General features: G+C 39.6%; 1 protein-coding gene across 3 annotated transcripts in view; it reads right to left on the bottom strand.

Moving 5' to 3' along the window:
• Positions 1-2,865: 2,865 nt before the first annotated feature.
• The window catches only part of llgl1 (LLGL scribble cell polarity complex component 1), a 74,788-nt gene continuing 71,664 nt past the window's right edge, over positions 2,866-5,989 (bottom strand). For all 3 annotated transcript variants that reach the window (XM_088936684.1, XM_088936683.1, XM_088936685.1), the window contains one exon: positions 2,866-5,030. The gene's annotated coding sequence lies outside the window, so the exon portion shown is untranslated. The remainder of the gene's footprint in view (positions 5,031-5,989) is intronic.

The following is a 5,989-nucleotide window of genomic DNA, read 5'->3' as shown; positions in this document are numbered from 1 at the left end:
GTGAGCCTTGCACTTGATTTTGAGCTCCACCTGGTCCTGCTTGATCACCACCTGCAATTTCAGTAAAAATATCTGCACAAGAGCACAGGCTCCCAGCTCCAATGGTTCAGGTTATGGAAGAAGGGTATTGACAGCTGTTAAAATGTCTGGGAGAAGGCTGCAGTGAATCTGATCAAGGTCTAACCAATCCATTTGATGCTCCTGCATAGCCTTAACACACGGGTGATTCCAAAGATAAATTCTGGACATGAAAGACTGGATTTGGGTGGTATTGCCTTAACACAAATTAAGGTATTTAAAGAGAACAGGAGACGCATGGTTAAACGATCATGTAGTTTATAGATAAGTGTTTTAGCACTGTACAATAGCATACAAATGTTAAAAGTGAGTCAATAATTAACACATACATTATGTATTGAAAATGGTTCATAGTTGTATTCTTGTGTCCCATATGTGTGGCGTTGTGCAGTCTGCTTACTACCGTGGGAGACACTAGTTATGGAAGATGTGACAGTAGTCTAATCTTGAAAAAAAATAAAGGCAAAGGATGAATTAATCAACCACGTTATCAGCCAGCTGACTGGATTTCAGTTTTTTTACCCTAAATTTCAACAAGTTAGATGAGATGCATTTTTTTTCTATCAATGAGCTGGGTGGATCAAATTGCCTCTGATTATAATCTCTACATCCTTTTGTTTAATTTTTAGTGGAGTTCCTTCCAATGGGGTATAGTTCTGATCAGCTGTTAAGGGGTTTTGAATATGCTAGCCTAATATTAAATCAGTAGCAGACCACATCTTAGACGTCTTGAGTTCCACAGACAAGTTAGTCAGTAGGTGGTACAACTTGGTCATGGGGGGTTGGGTGGACACACTTCCTCAAGAGACTCTTACTGGTATTATCAGTATGTTGCACTGAGCAATAAAGATGGCATCAAACAGGTTTAACGTACTCAAATTGAGCAGTAATGATGAGAGAGCAGCAGAACTAGAGGATTGGCTTTGTTCACATGCATAGAGCAATGCAATATTTATCAAAATTTTTAATAATGGATGTAGCTACAGTGATGCTGTATAGTTTTTCTGAGTCCTGCACCTTAACCTATACTAAATATGGCAATTTGTTTTCTTGGGCTAGAATAGCTGGCATATTTTCCCACTCAAAGCTTTACTAGGATGTTATAGACAGTACACTGTGGGTTTTCAAATTAAATTTTAAAGTGCAGTTTGAATTACCTTTCAACAAACACCAAAACCACCTCTACCAGTGTGTAGCACAAGGCAGTAATAAGACATCTGCCATTGTTCCCTACAGCATCCAGAAATCTAAATTTTCTATGGTGTTGTCTTCTGCTGGTCTCAGGCATTAAGGATAATCAGTCTGAATGATCTTTTTGATGTATGGAGTTGTGTGATCTTTCACCACAGCATCTTGTTAAATCATGGCTGTTAAGTGGCCATAGCTGTACAGATCTAACACTGGACAAGAACCCATTTTCTAGTTTGGGGGTTATTGGACCTACCCCTCCATTGTAGTATTTCCACCTAAAGAGGAAACGTTACAAAGCTCATTTTTTAGGGTTCTTGCCATTTGGTGGCCATTTCTACACTGCATCACACATGAAAAACTTGAGCAAGTGTAGATGTTGCTGTTTACCATGTCTGGCACACACACTCACACCAGGGCCAATTTTCCTTGAAGCCAATTCACCTACTCATGTCTTTGGACTGTGGGAGGAAACCCACCCAAACACAGGGAGAACTCCATTCAGATAGTATTCTAGGAACTGAACCCAGCAGCCCAGTGCTGTGAGACAGCTATGCTAACCACACTCCCAACCCACTGAACATTTTCAAAGAGAAATTGGACCAGTTACACTATTTAACCAAATAAATTGACCAGACTCTCCCAGAGGAAGAGCTCTTCAAAGGAAACCTAGAAAACATGCTCAATTCTGGACCCCAAAGACCAGACTTCGGGAACCCCTGCCATCAATGTGATACATTTGTTTTATCCTTAGGAGGTAATGAGGATTATAAAAAGGGGGATACAAGCTCTACACTTTCTACAAGATAGAGACTTGAAGGAGTCACTGGTGTAAAAAGATGTTGCAGTATAACATCGCAATACACATGGTTCAGGATGTTGATAAGTATATCTGACGAATGTATAATTCTACACCTGCAATATTTGTGTTCCATATTCACTTCATACAACTCAATCCTGCTCCTGGAGAATTACAGTCCAAAAATCATTTTTTTAAAGATCTCCAACATGAGTTTTGATACATTTAGTAACTTAAAAAGTAGAGTTAACTCATTTTTCTTACATGGGGTCTCTGAACTACTTAAATGAACAAAACCCCTGCCTCAGTGGTCAAAAGTAGTATATACTGTTCAACATGCTTCGAGATTGATTTAAGAGTGACCTATAAAACAGACTAACTAGTCTCTCCCCAATCTGTTCCATTAACTTTGTAACAGCCATAAGAAAACTAGGCAAGGTCTTATAGGATTAAACAACAGCTTCATTTTCATAGCCTTGAGCAACTTTGGTCTTCTCGAGAAATTTAAAAATCCATTAATACACCTTTTATTGTTAAGTAGGGAGCTGAATCAGCATGCGTAGGCTGCAAAGGAAGAAGTAAAGGTTTATTCCATGCTGAAAAGAGCAGAGAAGAAACAACGTTTTGGCTGTGGAGCCTTCTTCGGGAGTCAATGCTAATGGAAACTAATGCATTCTACCATTTTCTCCCTCAAACAACAGATAACACTTGGATTTAAGACACAAAAGTAAATCTCAATTCCCAGCAGTGCACTTATAGTTTGATTGGTGTTAACAATGTAGGGGGAAAAAAACAACCAATTTCAATATTAGGCAGTAAATGCTTTATTAACATTAAAACCAAATCTGTTCAATTACTAAATCAAAGTAAGTAACAGGTACATTCTACTGAAAGGAAAAACAAACAAACTGTAGTCTTATAACAAAAAAAATGAACAAAGTTTCACAGGATAGGTGCCACCTTAATATAAAATGTAAGAAGTCCATTTCTTCTAATGAAAGAAACATACACAAGTTATATAGATAAAAAAAACCTGTACTTTGAAGGGGACTCCATCAGGGAAGGACTAAGTGGTTCTAAGAACAGAAAAAGATGGGAAAATTATATTTTTGATGGCACCTTCTAACCAAGACCAATCACACTCCCCTTTCCAGCTCGTTTCATTAAAGCGAACATTTGCTCCCTTGAGGTCTACCCATAGCACATACACAGTAAGTGTGACGGAAATATTTGTAGCCGTTAGCTTTTTAAAAATGTCATTTGAGCACCCTACATTAAAATGAATTTCTCAAGAAGGATTCATCTGCCATGGAGCACGAAGACTTGTAATGGAACGGATCCATCTGTGCTCTTTCTAGAATGTTCTACAGTTGGGTCAACTACGTATGAGGTCCTCACCTCTTGACCTTCACTAATATTAACAGATCTTCTAATAAAAGGATAAAAAAAAACTCTTGAACGCACATCTCAACAAAGCTAACCAGGAGGGCTTTACTTGAAAAAGACAGCTGTCTTGATGAAAATCTCAACAGCTCACGTACTCTGACTCCTTTTGGAACAAATGAGACCCCGTTGAGCATGTGTCCTTATTTTCTCACAGGTTTGCATCACCAGGCACAACACAGTGTAAAAAAACAGTGATCTACACACCAGTACCTTTAAAACATTCTTTAAATACAAATCATAAATGATTAGTTTTTTTCCCCATAATGTGTTAATACTGCCAAAGAATTAAAAAAAAAAGATACACGTACATTTATATTAAAACTGAATATTGTCTTTTAAAGTGACTATAGCTCCACTAGTTGATTAAAGATGCACCAACTGTAAGTGTTCATTGACCATTCACTTAAAAAATAGGTTAAAAAACGTTACTCTTCCAAAAGGTTTGGTGTTCAGGTCATGCGCCTTGTTGGTTCACAGTTCATTGGCAGAAACAAATTCAACCATTCTTAGTGTGCTTTGATGACCAGGCAAATGGGGTTGAATACAAGACAGCTAAATATGATTTTACACAAAAACTATGATTAGTGTACATAAAAGGTTTAGTAATGCCACCCTAGGGATAGGGAAAGGTCAAATGTCGGTCATTTATAAGACCTGGAATACTTGTATCTGGTCCTTTTCATGAAAGTTTTTCAAAAGAAAACAAACAGAACTGAACACCCCAATAGTCCATCGGTTGTTAAATGGCTCCATTCAAAACATCATTCAGCTGTCTAAAAACCCACAGGGTCCAAAAGAGACATTTTACAAAAACTGCAAAAGTTGCGCCAAAGGAAACTGAAGGAGAGGAAGCAGCTCAGTGAGAAACGACTAAACGCAAAGACAACGAACTTCAGGAGTTGATGCTACAACTCCCCAGGTGACAAGTCTGTGGAGGACAGACGGGTACGTCGATAGCAACAGCCTTGTCAAACACCGGATCTTGCAGCGATAAAGACAAAAAAAAAATTAGCTTCTTCCGCTGCTGCGACAGTCCATACCCTCTCGGGGTGCTGTGGTCCTTCAGTAGGTTTGGGGGTTACCGAGGCTCTGCGGACAGGAACTTTGGGGGCGGGAGGGACTGGTAGAGCACACCCGTTTCTGAAGCAGAGCCGCCCAAACTACGACACGAGAAAGCCATCCTTGGCAACAAGCTTACTTGCTCTCGCTACGACGAAGGCCGGAATCGTGTTTCGGGAGGAGGGAGCCCGTTAAGTGGAGACGAGTAGAGAGGAAAAGGGGCTGGAACGAGTTCCTGCCGTGGCCATTGTAGAAGAAAAATATGAACAGGAAACCGCAGGAAACTCACTGTCTTTTGGCACAGAAGAGGAGTTTCAGCCTCGACATCGGGTAACGAAACACTATAGAAAGCAGGAGTTCTGGTCCAGCTTCAGAGGACTAATTATTAGTTCATATTCAATCAAGTTCCCCACAGTTTCATCAGGTCATCTTCTCTGCACTTTCACATTGCCAGCAGTCCCTTGGGAACAAAAGACAAGGCAAAAAATGTCATTAAACACTTGTTTCCAGGAGGACGGCCTACTCAGAATAGCATTTTGGTCCATTATTCCATCGCCGTCTGGAAGCCCGAGTTTCATATTCCATCCCACGAAGCACTAGACAAGGCCAATGGCATTAGTGTCTGTTGGTATAATAAAATGCATTGCAATTTCAAATCCAAATCGTGAAGCAATAAAATAAAAATTGGCCATTTAACGTCATACCTCATGGCTGTGGAAGGATTAGAACAGTTAAAGTGGACATTCTTTAAAAGAAACGAGAGGGAACTCGTCATTAGTATACATTTTTTTATGTTCTTTCAAACTATGAGGAACCGAAAAGACGTCGTGCTGCTAACGCGAGAGACCGCGAGGGGGCGCCAAAACGTTCTTTGGTTACAAATGAAAACACGGCGTGCTAGAACAAGATTAAAAAAAGTTAACTAATCAGATTTAGACCCGTAGCTGTTAAATACAGATAAACGAATTCCTTTCAAACAACATATGTATCCTATTGATGTGACACATAACATTTATATACATATTAATTTCCTAAAACAGCATCGCTCACTGTGCAGCTTTCATACTAGGGGAAAGATTTGTCAGAGACTCAGAAATAAAGCCAAAGGCTTCCAGAAGCTTCCTCCAACAAGTACCAGCTGTTCCACACAATTCAAACAAGACAAATGGGGACAGGAAACAAAAGGAGGGGGGGGAAAAACAAATGAAGGGCAAGGAGAGAGGAAGAGGAGTCCTCACAGACAGGGTCACACGCACACAACTTTTGGCGGAGCTGATACAGGATAGGATAACCGCTGTGTTTCTAATCGCTTACAGCTTCAGTCCAGTTTAAAAAAAAAGATGGGCAAAAACAACCTTTTTTATTTTTCCCCCAAAATGTAATGTGGCTTAATAGTTATCATTCAAATATTTCAACACA

This window comes from Atractosteus spatula, chromosome 18 (assembly GCF_055471065.1).
Source record: "Atractosteus spatula isolate fAtrSpa1 chromosome 18, fAtrSpa1.hap1, whole genome shotgun sequence".
Lineage (NCBI taxonomy): Eukaryota > Metazoa > Chordata > Actinopteri > Semionotiformes > Lepisosteidae > Atractosteus > Atractosteus spatula.
Note: the sequence above shows the minus strand (reverse complement) of the source record. Positions and strands in the feature narration are given on the sequence as shown.